Source organism: Camelus ferus, chromosome 27, assembly GCF_009834535.1.
Source record: "Camelus ferus isolate YT-003-E chromosome 27, BCGSAC_Cfer_1.0, whole genome shotgun sequence".
In the NCBI taxonomy this organism is placed as follows: Eukaryota; Metazoa; Chordata; class Mammalia; order Artiodactyla; family Camelidae; genus Camelus; species Camelus ferus.
Genome location: NC_045722.1, coordinates 4,604,455 through 4,620,236, shown reverse-complemented (window position 1 = coordinate 4,620,236; position 15,782 = coordinate 4,604,455).

The following is a 15,782-nucleotide window of genomic DNA, read 5'->3' as shown; positions in this document are numbered from 1 at the left end:
AGGTTCTAGGCATGGCGACGGTGGGCAGCTGCCAAAGTCCTCCAACTTCTGTTTCCTTGGGACAAGGAACTACCATTTACTGAGCACCTACTATGTCCCAGACACTTTATTATTTATTACTGATGATGATTGCTAATATTTACTGGGAGCTTACTATGCACCAGCTGCTTTTTTTTTTTTTTTAAATGTCAGATGTTCTGTTCTCTTTACCGCACCAGTTTTCTCCAAGCTGGTTTCCTAGGATGGTTTCCATTTTCCATAATGATGGCGGCAGAAGTCTTGGTGGTCATGGTTTGGTGGCTTTTTGGCTTTAGTGGTGTTAGTGGTGGTGGTGACCCAGCCAACAAGCCACTGGGAGCTGGAGGACCTCAGTCTTGTGGCCTGAGGCAGCCTGTACATGGGGCCTCCCTGACCACACCACAAGAGTTACCTGGCTGGTCCCTTGACCTCAGAGGTCAAGTGTCTAGGCTCCCTGACCCGGAATCTCCCTGGCGTGGGCAGATGCAGAGCCAGGTTCATGGTATGAATTGATTAAGGAACCTGGGATCCCTGCAGTGTCTTAGTGCCTTCCTTGTGGCACATATTTCCTCCTCCTTGGCCCCTGGTCTTGGGGGCACCGATGTTAACAGGGTGATGAGAGTTACCAGGAGGGATGCACAGGAGTGACGCAGGCACAGGGCAGAGGCGCCCTCCTCGCCTGAGAGCTCAGACCCTGCAGCTCAGACCCTGCGGGAGGCGGGTTGTCTGGGAGGCAGGTGGAGAGGACAGGGCACAGAGGCCTGGGAGATGGAAGGGGCTGAGCCTGGGAGCTGAGGGGAAGCTGCCGGGATGGGCTGAGGCTGGGCGTGTGGGCAGAGCCTTGGGGCCAGAGGCCCGTGGCCAGGGCCTGCAGGGCTCCTGTGTCCGTGGAAGTCCTTGGGTCTCTTCCTCAGGGCAGAGGAACTCCGCTCTTTGAGAGTTTTGCCACAGCCTCAGCTGTGTATTTGCATTTTTAAACGATCACTTCTGCTTGTGGGTGGAGGATTGACTGGCTTTTTGTCCTCCCGGAAGCTGCAGTGCCCCTTCCCAAATCCCAAGGCTAAATCACCTCCCTCGGCTGTGCCCCTTAGTGGGCCCCTTTCTCAGCTTTGCAGCCTTGACCGCCTGCTTTGTGTGGGTTCTTGATCTGCTGCTGGAGGCTGAGACATGGTGCTCAGGTGTTGGTTGAATGAATGAGTGACATGAATTTCAATTAGTAATAACAATAAGAGATAACACTAATATAGGGCTTACAATGTGCCCGACACTGTCCTAAGCCCTTTACGGGTCGTTAAGTGTCACTTAATCCTCATAATATTCTCTCCATTTTACAGATGAGGAAACTGAAGGGGGTTCCATGAGGGAACTCAGCCACCAGACCCTGGGTGAGGAGGAAGGACCCAGGATGCCACTGTATCATTCTCACCCTATTTATTTTAACAGCTTTTGAGTTAGAGTCATGGCCTCACTTCTGCCCGGCTGTGTGACCATCAGCAAAAGTCACATAACCTTTCGGAGCCTCAGTTTCCACATCTCTAAAACAAGAAGAGAGGCTTACCTCACTTGAGATGCTAAGCAGAGAGGATGAAAAATTAATCACATAGCACAGTGCTTTGGCCCAACACACACTTGCACTCACTGGAAGTTAGATGAATATTTTTTCTCTGGCTCCTGAAACAAGCTGTATAGTCCAGGCTTCCCTCTGCGGTCCTCTTAAGTGTCAGTACAGCTTCCTGAGGCTTTTGTCTGTTCCTGAGCCTACAGTTTCATGATGGCTCATGAACTGTAACCCTCCTCCATTCACTAATCAAATATTGAGGGTGTGTTTACTATTTCCTGGGCACGGGAGAGCCCTGGGATTGGGCGGGGCCAGAGCTTCCTTGGGTCTTGGTACCTGGAGTCCTGGGCTCACAAAGCCTCTTACAGGTTGATTCTTCCCCCTCAGGGCTGCCCAGAGACCCTCACCTGCCAGGTGAGCTGGACCAACCTCTACCCGGAAGTTCCCCAGGCTCAGCCTCGCAGATGGGAAGCCCAGTTGGTGTTCTTCTGGCTTCCTCATGGGAACTGTTTGGGGGAAAGCAAAAAAAAAAAAAGGGGGGGGGGGTTCTGGGTTCTCCATGGTGCAAAGGTCAGAAACTTGGCCTTGGATTTTTGGATAAGGGTGGGCGAGAAAGAGTAGGAGGTTTGCTGGCTTCAAAAAGAGAATAGCTAGGTGCTGGTGAGCCTCAGGCCAAGCTTTTGTAAATCACATGCAAATCCTCCTGGCCAGGTGTTGTAGCTGTGAATAAACCTGTGTGTCCCCACCTGAGATCAGGGGGGCTGTCGACAGAGTGTGGTGGAGCTGGGCAGGGAGGAGACCCTCCGTGAGCCGAGGAGGGGGTTCTGGAAGCTGCCTGAATCAGGGGTGGGGCCCAGAAGGCTCTTGCTCAGTGGGCTCCAGGAGACCTGCAGGGAAGCGGCCCCACCCTTTGGTTTTTAAGCCCCTCAGTTTAGTTCTGAAGGGTGGCTGTCTCGGGGGGCTGTCTCTCCACGAGTTACACAGGGCCTATAGCAGTAAATGTGTGTTGAGTGAATAAGTGAGTGACTGAATTCTCCTCGGGGTCTCTGGATACCATTCCTGCCATAGGTCTCAGGCTTCTGGTCCCAGGAGAAGGCCTTTGCCTGCCTCCCTATTGTCCTCCCCACCCCCAGCCCATCTTCTTAGACCCCCTACTCTTAACCACTATGTCCCCCGGGGTGCTCTTCTGACATAGGGGTAGCCCCCTGGAGGCCCAGGTCACAGCTCTCTCCAGCCAAAGCCAGTTCTGGCTGTGAGGTCACCCTCTCACCCTCTAAGACTCCCGTTCCCGCACGGGACCTGCAGTGAGTGTGAGCCTCAGCAGAAGGGCGGGCCTGCCTGAGTCCTGGGTGCCTGCTGCTGACAGGGACCTAGCATTGGTTGAGTGAGTGAAGGGTGGAGATTGGGGTGATCAGACCAAAGCTTGGGAGTTGCTGGTTGCTTCCCTGAGCTTGTGGTGCAGAGGGAACGTGGGGCTCCAGATCAGCTGGGGCAAGGGCATGTGAGAGAGGGCAGCAGTGCACAAACACTATGCGCTCTTAGAGGTGATTTCAGTTGCAGCTGGGAGCCCAGAGGCTGGGGGCAGCATCCTGTTCAGACCGCACTGGAGGCCTGATCTTGGCTGTCTCCTCGTGGCTGTCTTCTTTGAGTGACTACCTTTTCTGCTGCTTTGGTGAACGTTTACTTTTTGTTTGTTAACCAGAGGTTGGTTTCTGCCATTTGTGACTTAGAACCCTGCCCTATACCCCCTGACCCCACCCCCATCGTGGCGGCTGGAGAATGAGGTAAGGTCCTGTGTGGGAACTGCCAGATTGATAACAACGATATAACAATGATTAGACAAAGGCCACTGTCTTCCTCTTGCCCTCCCCACCGTGACTTGCCTTCTGCGGACTCAGAATCTGGTCTCTGATGATGCTGGTTTGTGGTCTCATCAAGTCTGAGTGGGAACAGCGCCTCCTGGTGGCCAGAGTGCAGGTCTCAGAGTGCAGAAGAGAAAGTGATGGGGCTGGAAGCAGGACAAAGTCACAGGGTTTTGGCCAGCAGCCCCAGGGTCTTGCCTGCAGAGCAGGTGTCTGCTCTGGAAAAGGTGGCTGCTAGGAGCCTGGGCCGGACCCTGTCCCAGCCTCAACTAGGACCAGAGCCAGAGCTGACCCTTGCCAACTGAGAGTGCCACAGGTCGTGCTCTGAGCAGAGCTGACTGGAGTAGATGAGGACAGACAACCGAGGGCAGCCAGAAGGGGAGGAGATAAGGCCACTTCCGGAAAGCACGGGGGGTTGGTCATCCTTCCCCGTGACCAACGGGGCAGAATCCAGCCCTTCCAGAAACCACCCCCAATGGCTGTCGTCAGGCTCTGGAAGGGCTTTCCCACGTGGGGTGCTGGTGGGGGACAGCCAGTCAGCACCTGGCTGCCAGAATTCCCCTGAGCCCCCCACCTTGGGCTGCTCTCTGATTCCAAGGCCATCACCACGCTGACCCTGGGTGCCTGGATAGGCCTGAGTGATGCTGACACCCCTGGAATTCTCCTGAATAACAAGAGCAAGGCAGGACTAAGAGGGAAGTCATGCTCTGTTGAACACCTACTGTGTGCTAGGTGTCTGTACATTTATTTTCATTTGCTCATTATCCTTTAAGGAAAACAGTAGCACCTAGATCTTACCTGTATGGCAATGGAGGCCCACAGAAGGTGATTTGCAGAACCACCCCAAAACCTGGGCTCTTTCTCCTGCCCCATGGTGGGGCTCTCAGACGGCAGTCCCAGAGGCCCCAGGCCCCAGACCATAGGTTTGCTGGGCAGTGAACTGGGGGGATGCTCACTTTCTGCCTGCCAGGCATCCATCAGGGTATGAAGGAGCGGCTGATGCAGGGCAGGAGGGTCTGGGTGGGATGGCCCTAGACCCCAAGATGGGGGCACTGGTGGAGGCAGGGCTGGAAGGGAGGGGCACAAAGGGGCAGGCTGGGATCAAACTTCTGGCTTCACAGTCTGCCCCAAACCTTCTCAGCAGGCCTGGCTTGGGCCCAGATGTCATGCGTTGGGGCAGGGTATCCTGCGTGAGCTGCAGCAAGGTTGCAAGGCCTTGACCAGCAAAGCTGAGGTCAAGCCTGACTCTGCAAACGACTGGCCATGTCATCCTGGACGGATGACCTCCGTCTCTGCACCTGGTCCCCATCTGCCGGGCAGGCGTGAGTGCACTGCTCTCATAGAGTGTTGTGAGGCCTGAGTGGGCAAAGCACCAGGAGGGACCTAGCAGAGAGCAAGTGCTCAGTGAAATCTGGCTGATTCTCAAGCAAAATCAAGGGGGCAGCCAGACTTCAGGCATCTCTAAGATTCTAGGGTTTAATTCCCTTGACTACAAGACCCCTGAGAAGAGGCAGATGCGGGCGTAGGTCTTTGTAGCATTGGCCATGCCCATCTCCATGCCAGTCAGTGTACCTGTAACCCTCGTTTGCTCACCTGCTGCTGCAGGTGAGTGAGCAGTGTGAGTCCCAGGATATCGGGGTGGCTCTATACCATCAGGGCTCCTGGTGCCTCCAGAACAGAAAAGATGATGGTCAGCTTTGGGGTAGTGAGTTCCCTGTCTCTGGAAGTAACAGAAGTTGAACTCCTATCAGGAAGCTGGACAAGGAATTTGTATTTCAGGTGGGTCTCTGAAGACCAAGGTCGTGGGGGGAGTCCTCTGGCCATTCTTAGTGGATCCTCCAGAATTTCTAGGTAGGAAGGACTTGAGACTTGTCTTGAAGCTGCATTTGCCTTGAAGCTTACTTTTCCTTAGACTGTCTGTTTATTTGGGATGGAGTTCCCAGGACTGAGGGTTGACCGATTGGCAGATTCAGGAAGCATGTGCTTCTCAGAGTGTCCACGAGGTGGCAGCCAAGACTGCGTTGTCGCTGCTCCAGCTCCAAGCAGGAGGATGGGGGTGGTTCCTGACCTGAAATGGGGGTGGCAGGGCAGGAAGAGGGGCGCAGAATTGGACAGCTGCGGGGAGGAGCAACACTTGTGGGGAAGGGCCACCCTCCTCCCCGCCAATCACAAGCCTGACGTTTTTTTGGCGGCGTTGGTTGGGGGGAAGGTGGGAAAGTTTCTCTGAACAATAAGCTAGTGAGGAAAAAATGCAGAATTTGAAGACAACAGTTGTAGCCAGTGTCTAGGAAGCCTTCCAGCTTGGCATTGAGGACAGATTCCCCCTCCTCTGGGGCAAGGAGAATGCGAGCATTTGGCTTCTGGGAGGAAGGTAGAGCACAGGAAGAGAGGAGCCTGGGGGCAGTGCTGACCCCTAGATAGGAGGCAGGAAGGCTGGGCTCCAGGCATGGAGTTGAGCTGGCAGCTTATGGCCCTTCCTAGGGCCCCTCTCATCGTCCCCTGGGGAGGCAGACCGTGGTGCTGGCTGTCCAGTGTCCTGGGCTTGTACAGCCCTCCAGGGAGACAGACGTCTCAGGGAAAGAAGACTTGAGGGGGCACTGATGTGTGGAGGAGCAGGTCTGTGTGTAGTGAGTAGCAGAGTGTGTGGTGGGCCTACCTCTTCCCAGCTCAGCTGCTCCCCTGGGCCCTGCACCGGCTTAGCACAGGCACGGCTGAGGCTAAGGCACAAGGACTTCCACCGGCTCTCAGAGTGGGGCCTGGGGTCCTCTCTGGGTGAAGAGATGGGGTGGGGGAGTAGCCTTGGGAGAAGGCAGCCCCTTGTCACACTCATCAGATGCATCCCTGGGGGTGAAGGGCAGAGGGCCCCGGGACTTCCCTGGGCTCCAATTTGAAGAAATGGGTCAGAGGCCAGAGAGTTCAGCCAGACTCCAGGATGGCAAAGAGGAGATCCTGCCCAGTCCTGCCTACTGCCTGCCTGCCCAGCCGTGTGGGAGCCTGGCCGGAGGAGGACAGGATCCTGCAGCCCTGGATGGGTGGCGGCTGGGTAGGGGCCTGGCCAGGAAGAAGAAAGGCTGGTCTTTTAGCCTTGCCCACATCAGCTTGCTGGGTGTCTGTCTAGACCTCAGTTTCCCCATCTGTGCCATGAGGCTTCCTTATTCATTCATTAGTGGCATGTTTATCTAGTGTTGAGCTAAGGGCAAGGGCTGTGCCATCCCACACCACTGCGTTTGAGTTTTCCTCTGCCACTTACTTGCTGGGCAAGTTATGTGATGTCTCTGGGCCTCAGTTTCCTTATTTGTAAAAGGGGGTAACTAATAGTGTGCGCCCCATGGGACTGTCCTGAGGGTTCACTTATTGTTACACAACGAGGAAAATGGGAACTGGATGCTGCCCTCGGGCAGCGCTCAGGACAGACAGACAGAGACTGCTCACACCTGAGCTTGCAGATACCTGGGGACACACATGCTTGCCTGTGCTGAGGTTTGCACACAACAGAAGCAGTGTTTTAGAAGAGGCACGTTTCAAAGTCTGGGGCAAGTAGAGGGGGTCCGACCCCAGGCGCAGGGTGACCGTAGTAAGTCAGCAGCTCAGCGGTCTGGGCTGTGGTTGGTGTTTCTGGTGTGTGTGTGTGCACGTTTGCACATGCATGAAGCCTGTAATTTTCCTCTCCCTCAGTCCCTGAGATGGCGGAAAGAGCCAGGGGAGCGTCTAACTTCTTCCCCCCCTTTACCTCTGTTCCTGGTCACTGTGATCCTGCAAAGTAGTAGAATCAATCTTTTCTTGTAAAGCTTTTGGACTTGAGTCAAATTTAGAAGGGTTTTTTTCCTCTCAGATTATTTTAAAAAATCAGTTTCATGTTTCCTTCTGGTCTTTTATGGTTTTATTACGAACATTTAACTTTTGATCCATTTGAATTTATTTTGGTGTTAGGAGAAAGGTTATTTTCAATATGATTTATTCAATAACATATCTTTTCTCCACTGATTTGAAATGTTCCTTTTTAGTAAAAACTTGTGTGAATGAATGAGTGAATTGGTAGCAGTGCTGGGAACAGACTCACTGCTCTATCATCTGCTATGCAGCATGAGACCTCATTGTTACCCGCGGGCCCTGCCTGGGGTTCATCCCCAAAGCCCTGCCACACTCCTAGTGTCCTTGGAACCTCCTAGGGACATGCTGTGAGATCGACAGGAAAGTGGAGTTCCTGGAGTGGCCCAGCCAAGAGTACTGTGGGCCGGTGGGGAGTGGGCTGGAGGTGAGCATGCATATCAAAGCTAGTCCTGGGGGGTGTATAAGGCTGCAGATGTGGGGGCACCCACCCTCGGTGGGGGACGCACATGAGCAAGCACGAGCCTGGCATGGTCAGGTGTATACGTGTACATGAATTTGCCAGGTGTGCGTTCAGGTGGCTCAGCACGCCAGCCAGGTGTGTGCGTGCTTGCAGCCAGGCATGTGTTTGCAGGTGTGCCTGCCGACTCCTGTGCCCTCAGGACTACGGGAGCTGCTTGCTCGCGTGCCTGAGAGTCCTTCTTGCTGTGGGAATCAAGGAATCCCTCGGGCCCCACGTTAGCACGTCCTCCCAGGTGGGGGTGGCTGTGGGGAGAAGGCCGGTGGAGTAATCAGATAGGTTTGCAAAGTGTGTCTGCTCCTCCTGCTCGCTGGCACTGGTCACACCTGAGAACCTGGAGACCTGAACCTCCCTGGACAGCAGGAATGGAGACCCTGCCCAGAGCTCTGGGGGGTCGTGGTGTGCAAAGGGGTAGTGGAGCCGGATGCAGGCAGCCGCAGCTTCTGCCAGCACATTAGACACAGCTGTGTGCTGGGTCAAAGCATCTGCCTCACAGCCAGGCCCGGAGGGCCCAGCCTCAGGGACAGTTTCATCCAGTCCACTCCCTACACAGGCTACTGAGTGGGGAAACTGAGGCCCAGACAGGGTGTGACTTGTCCAGAGCCTCTGGACAGCAGCCCACCACGTGTGAACCCTCTGAGACATCCTGCTGGGTGTGGACGGGTGTGGTGGAAGGCCTCCCCCTCCCTCCTGGTCAGAGGGCTCCTAGTCTGATGGTGGAGATGCTGGACCCACCTGGAGTGAGGGTGATTGTGTGAGAGAGAGAGAAAGTTGGGGTGCAGGTGAAGATGCTGCTACACAAGTGAAGCCCTGAGGACTGCAAGGGCTTTTGAGGGAGGACATCCTTGGCCCCAGCAGCATGCCCTGCACTCTCTGCAGGGATTTCCGGGGCCCTGACCTCATCCCTATCTGCAATGTAGGAGTTTGGGCTGAGCCCCGAGCTGGATCCTTCTCTCTCTCATCTTTCCTGGCTCAGGTGCTGGGCCCTGACCATCCTTGGAGTGGCTTCCTGCACTCTGTCAGTCAGTCAGTTGGTCAACACTGATGGAGACTGCTCCAGCCAGGCCACACACTGCGGACACAGAGATGAATGAGAACAGGGCCCTGGACTCTTGCAGGAGGACCCAGCCCAGCCCCTGGGGAAGAGGTCAGGAATGCCTCTGAAAGAGAGGGTGGGGGAGGCCAGTCCAGGTGGCAGGGACAGAATGTACCAAGAATGACAGGCCTGGAGTGCACAGAGGCCCTCCTCTTGAGCAGCATAGGGGGTCTCCAGGCTTCCCTGGGGCAGTCATCAGTGGGGTGGTGGCCTGTCCCACTGGGAGGTGAGTTTCCTTCCGGCAGCTCCTTCTCACGCAATGGGCCGGAAGGGGTCGGGGCCCATTGTTCCCTGGCACGCCAGCACCCCCAGCCCTCCCCAGTTGCTGGGTGGGGGGAGCAGTGGAAGGAAGTGGGCTGAGACCAGGCCCTGGCAGGACCCCAGTGACAGGGTGCAGAGGCCTGGGAATGCCGGCTCACTCATATGTGCCTGCCTGGTGTACGCAGGGCTGCACGTGCCACGTACGAGTCCTGGCTTCAGTCCTGCCCCGAGACCACCTTTCCCAGCATTCCTGGTGTGTGTGTGTGTGTGTGTGTGTGTGTGTGTGTGTGTGTGGAGCACTGATCTATACCTGACACTTTACACACTCCATCTCATTAGGTCTCTCACCAACCCTGTGGGGTGGGATTAACATCCCCAGCTGCAAGATGAGAAAATCTAGACTCAGGAAGGTTATGCAACTGGCCCAGGGTTAGTGGGCGAGCTGGGATTTAGATCTTTCTTTGTGAGCCTCCTGCCTTATCCCCTTTCCATTTCCCAGGCCCGGCTGGGGATTTGACACTTATCACTAATTGCTGGCCCAGGATGGCGTGGGGGGTGCAGAGGTGAAGGGGTGGCCTGGGGAAGCACATCAAGTATTACCATAGCATCCTCTAAAACCAGAGAACTCTGCTGACACGGAGGGCCGGCAGGGAGGGCGCAGGTGGCCTCAGTGAGGATCAGAGGCTGCCTCTCTCGTTCGTGCGGGGTGAGGAGCATTGTGCAGGCTCCCTACTCAAAAGTGTCCCCTCCCCTGCATGGCTTGAGAGCCCATCACTACGGCAGCACATCCTTGATTAGGGCCCCGGTTCTGGGGGGCATCCTGCCAAGCTAGCAGTATGTCCTCGTGGTAGAGGGGTAACCAAAGTGCAGGGTGGGGGTGGCTAATTCTGAGAGGGGATCGCGGAGGGATGGGGGTCTCGGCTCAGGGTATGATGGCCTCTGGTGGCAGCCCCCTCTCAGGGACAGGAGCCAACGACAGGGATAAGGTGGAGGGCTGACTCATGGACTGACTCTTTGAATCACGTAAACTTTGGACTAAGAAAACCCAGCCTGTGCTTGGTCTCCCCACCCAGACAGTGCATTCACCACCCTCCTTTCAGACAGTCTGCCCCCTCCTCAGAGCCCTTGGTCAATTGGAAAATCCTTCCTTGGGGAGCAAGTCGCTGTAGGACTGAGACTTATCTGGGCAGACCTGTGGGAGGAGGAGGTCCCCAGTGACTAGGTTCATTTGCATAGGGACTCAGGGGATCCTGGGAGGAGATCACCCTGAGGAGAAAAGAGGACAGGCTGGACCACCTGGCCTAGCATCACACCTCCCTTCAGAGGAGGGGTGATCTGGCCTGAAGTAAGAATAGTGGTTTTTCCCCCTAATCTTTCAAGAAACAGCCTTTTGGAATCTCAAGGAGGACAGAGTGAGGGCAGGATTGCGTTGCACTGAAGGTGTGGGGAGGGGTGGGCAGGGCAGGGAAATGGTGAGTGGGGACTCACGTGTGGCTCTGCCAGCTTCCCCCTGTGCTGCTGTCTTTCCTGGGCCTGATATGCTGGGCCCACCTGCCAAGGTAGCCTGTATGCACTGACTGTTTGGACCAGAGGTGGACACTGCTCCCAGGGGACCCAATACTGACCGACTTGTGACCTCTGGCCTCTAGGGCCTGGTTCAGTCAGACTCCTCTCTCAAAAACCTAAACTAAGCTATATGAAGGAAGCTGGTTAGTGGAAGATGCTTGAGGTCAAAGGAGTTGAGGGTCTGAAGTGGAAAAGCTGGGAGACTTAGGGAGGTTAATTTTTCCTGTGAGGTGGAGGTGAGATTCCCAGCCCAGGGCTTTTCCCACCATTTCATCTTCACCAAATTACCCCTCCCAGAGCGTCGCACTTCACCGTTTGCCAGATTCTCACAGGATTTTGCCCACAGCCTTAACTGAGGCGAACAGGTGAGGGGGTCATTGCCAGTGGCCTGATCCTCACGTTTATGGTGCTGGGGAAGACCTCAGAGGTAACTGAAGATGGGGGTCCGAGGCCCCAAGAGGGAGAGGGACTTGCCCAAGGTCACCCACACCTAGAACCTGAGCTCAGGGCTCCCAGCCCTCCAGCTGAGTGTTCTTTCCAACTCTCCACACGGTTCAGAGATCGTGTTGCGTTTCTGAGCTGCCCTGTTCTATCCACATGGTACTGGCTAAGGGGGGTGGTGGGCGAGGCAGAGGCAGGGGAAGAGACTCTGCACACGGTGTAGGGGACCCTGCCCTGATCCCTCTCCTCCACCAATTCCCAGCTCAGGTTTTCCGAGCCTTGTGTTCCTTATCTCTAAAGGGCTTATAGTGGTGTCTACCTCCCATGGTTGTTGTGTGTCCAGGGCCAGCTAGGAAGGGGCAGGACAGGGCTGTTCCCGTCTGCCTCCACCTGTTGCGGGAGGCAAAATGGTGCGTGGGGGGGCAAAGTCTCCATGCCCAATTTCTCCTCCTTTGGCTCTGGCCAGAGGGGGGCCTCGAGCCAACCCAAGTGAGTTAAAGATTGGCCAGGTATGCGTGAGAAGCTCAGGCCAACTCCTGATCCCAGGGCAGCGACCCCAGGTGACCACTGGGCCTGAAGCTCCCCGGGGAGCTGGGCCTTGGCTGAGCCTTGGATTCGGAAAGTATGGCAACGTCTGTGCTGTTTGCTGGGGTCTTTGTCTGCGCCTCCGGGGCGCATCAGCGGAGGTTTCCCCTAGGTAGGGGCTCTGAAGGCTGGGTCCTTGTCCCTGTCAGACTGGAGCTCCCAGAACAAGGCCCGTCTCCTTTCTGAGACAGGACCATGCTTCCCGAGATTCCCAGGACTGGGCTGCACCCCCACCCTAGACTGGGACGTCAGAGCAGGCTCATTTCCCCCTCAGACTGGAGCCCAGGTGGGGCTGTGTCTCCCCCTTCAGCCTGGGACAGGGTCATGTCCTGCTCAGCCTCAGGTTCTCAGGACAGGACTGCCTTCCCCCTCAGGCTGGGCTCCCCTAGGACAGAGCTGTGCCTCCTTCGTCTGACAGGTGAGCTGAGTTTCCTCTCAGATGGAGGCTCCTTGAAGAGTTTGCTTTGGGTTTGAGGGCAGGCCTGGACCCAGACAGGTGGAGCTCAGGTGAGGTCCTTCCCCTGTACTGGATTTAAGCACAGAATCCAGTTGATTATGATCTTAAATTTATTATTTTCTTCGAAGCCACAGGCAGCCATGCTCATTTCCAGAATGCTGGGACAGTTAAGCCACCAGATGATCACTTGGGAAATGGAGGTGTGGCTCATTTCCATCTCATCTCAGAGAAGGGTGATTTCTAGGACAGCGAAGGCTGCTCCTGATTAGTAACAGAAAGCGAACAACAAACCCGAGGACTGCGTCAGCGGGAGTGCAGATGGCATGTATTGGGTGGCAGCTCCTACTGGCCAAGGGTGGCCTTGCAGCTCAGCCCAGTGAGTCCTGCGGTGACTACTCAGGAGCGGTGCTAAGTGCGGTCCAGCAGCCCCGTGGATGGGCTACTCAGGAAGGGGCGCTGCAGGGTCAAACCTCTGTAAGCTCTCTCCCAGGGCTGCGACACCCGGGGCTGGTCACCATTGGAACCATCTTCTTACTAAATTTTCTATCTGAACTATTAGTGCTGTTTTTTCTATAGAACACATCTCTAGTATAGTAATAAAAGGCGATAGAAAACAGGACTCACTTTGTGGAGATCTGCTCCACTGCCCGTGTGGCTGGGTGAAGCTGTTCCAGAAAGAGGGTCAGGATAAATGTGTGGGCCCAGCCATTCTTTCTGTGTCATTCTCTCCTACCTCCTTCAAGGACCCTCCCTGAGAATTCCTCCATCATATTCCTTCCTTCATCCTCTGCCCACCAGGGGAGTACTCCGGAGTCACACTGCAGCTTGGCTGATCCTTCCAAGCCTAAAGGTGTGTCCTTGGAAAGAGCCTCAGGCTGGAGGGGCATTAAGGAGGCAGGTGGTCAGTTCAGATGTACGTGTGGGAAAGGACAAAGCCCATGTCTCAGCATCCTCCAGCTCCGCTTTTCTGTATCCATTTTTTAGTGGCAGGAGCCTTGCTTGCACACATAAAACATAATGAACAGCTCTCTCATTTTGTGAAGACCAAAGCAAACTTACCATGCACTTAGAGCTGGGGGCTCTTACGAGATCAACTAATTCAACTCTACCTTCCTTTTGCAGGTGGAAACACTGGAGGTGAAATTAGGGAGCCTCGGAGCTGAAAAGTAGGGGGCTCTGCCACTGAGGAAGTGAGCACAATGAGTGTTCCACCCCCAGGGCCACGTGCAGAGAGGGTAGGGCTGGGCCTTTTCTTCTAATGTTTGGCAGTATTTCGTTACTTGCCTTCTTTTTTTAATTGATACACTTTTGAGAAGAGCAGTTTTAAGTCATAGAAAAATGAGCAGAAAGTACTGAGAGTTCCCATGTACCTGTTCTTCCTGCTCCCAGTTTCCTCTATTTTTAACATCTTGGCATTAGTAGGTACAACTTTCACAATTGATGAACCAACATTGATACATTTGGTTTTGTTTTGTTTGAGGGGAGGTAACCAGGTTTATTCTTTTATTTTTCAGTGGAGGTACTGGGGCTAAGCAAGCACTCTACCACTGAGCTATCCCCTCCCCCCAATACCGATACACTTTTGTTAACTGAAGCCCGTAGTTTACATTAGGGTTCACTCTTCCTGTTGTACATTCTGTGGGTTTTGACAAATGTGTAACGCCATGTACCCACCGTGACAGTATCATACAGAATAGTTTCACTGCCCTAAAAATCCTCTGTGCTCCACCTGTGCATCTTTCCTCCCACCCCTCCTTCCTTACCCTTGAACTCCTGGCAACCACTGATCATTTTACTGCCTCCATAGTTTTGCCTTGTCCAGGGCGTCATATAGTTGGAATCATAAAGTAGGTAACCTTTCAGATTAGCTTCTTTCACTTAGAGATATGCATTTGAAGTTCCTCCATGTCTGTTTGTGGCTTTCATACTTATTTCTTTTTGTTGCACACAGTATTTTATTGTGTACTTGCCTTTAAACATTGTGGTAAAAAATATACATATAAAGTCAAATTTACCATTGTAACCATTTTGAAATGTATAATTCAGTGGCATTAAGTATATTCACAATGTTGTGCAACTATCACTACCATTCATTTCTAGAACTTTTTTTATCATCCCAAATAAACTCTGTACTCATTAAACAATAACTCTCCATTCTCCGCTCCCCACCCCCTAGCCCCTGGTAACCTCTACTATATTTTCTTTCTCTATGAATTTCTCTATTCTAGATACCTCATGCAAGTGGAATCATACAATATTTGTCCTTTTGTATCTGGCTTATTTCACTTAGCATGATGTTTTCAAATTTTACCCAGGTTATAGATTGCATCAGAATGGCATTTCTTTTTTATGGCTGAATAATATTCCACTGCATGTCTATGCTGCATTTTTGTGGGTTTTTTTTGTATAATTTTTTTTATTGAAGTATGATTAGTTTACAATGTTGTGTCTGATAGTTCATTATTGATGTACAGAAGTGCAACAGATATTTGTATATGGAGTTTGTATCCTGAAACTTAATTGAATTTGTTTATGATTTCTAACAGTTTTTTGGTGGAGTCTTTAGGGTTTTCTATGTTATCTGCTTTTAGTGACAGTTTTACTTCCTCCTTTCCAATTTGAATGCCTTTTCTTTCTTTTTCTTGCCTAAATGCTCTGGCTAGGACTTCCAATAGTATGTTGAGCAAAAGCAGTGAGAGTGGGCATCCTTGTCTTGATCCTGATCTTAGAAGGAAGCTCTTAGCTTTCACCTTTGAGTGTGATGTTAGCTGTAAGCTTATCATACATGCCCTTTATTATGTTGAGGTGCATTTCCTCCATATGCACCTTGTTGAGAGTTTTTTTTTAAATCATAAGTGGATGTTGAATTTTGTCAAATGCTTTTTCTGTATCTGTTGAGATTATTGTATGATTTTAATCCTTCATTTTGTAAATGTAGTGTATTATATTGATTGATTTGCTTTGTGATTAACCATCCTTGCATCCCTGGAATAAATCCTACTTGATCATGATGTAGATCCTTTTAATGTATTGTTGAATTCTGTTTGCTAATATTTTATTGAAGATCTCTGCATCTATATTCATCAGAGAGATTAGCCTGTAATTTTCTTTTCTTCTTGGGTCTTCATCTGGTTTTGGTATCAGGGTAATGTTAGTCTCGTAAACTGAACTTAGAAGTGTTCTTTCCTATTCAATTTTTTGGAAGAGTTTGAGAAAGATTGGTATTAATTCTTCTTTAAATATTTGGTAGAATTCACCAGTGAAGCTGTCTGGTCCTGGACTTTTGTTTGTTGGGAAATTCTTATTGCTGACTCAATCTCCTTACTAGTAATTATTCTGTTCAGATTTTCTGTTTTCTTCATATTTCAGTCTTAGTTGGTTGTATTTTTCTAGAAATTTATCCATTTATTCTAGGTTATCCAATTTGTCTGCATCTAATTATTCATAGTAGTCTTTTTTGTGATACTTCATATTTCTGTGGGATCAATTGTAATGTCTCCTCTTTCATTTCTGATTTTATTTATTTCAGTCCTTTATCTTTTTTCTTGGTGAATCTAGTGAAAGGTTTGTTAATTTTATTTATTTGTTCA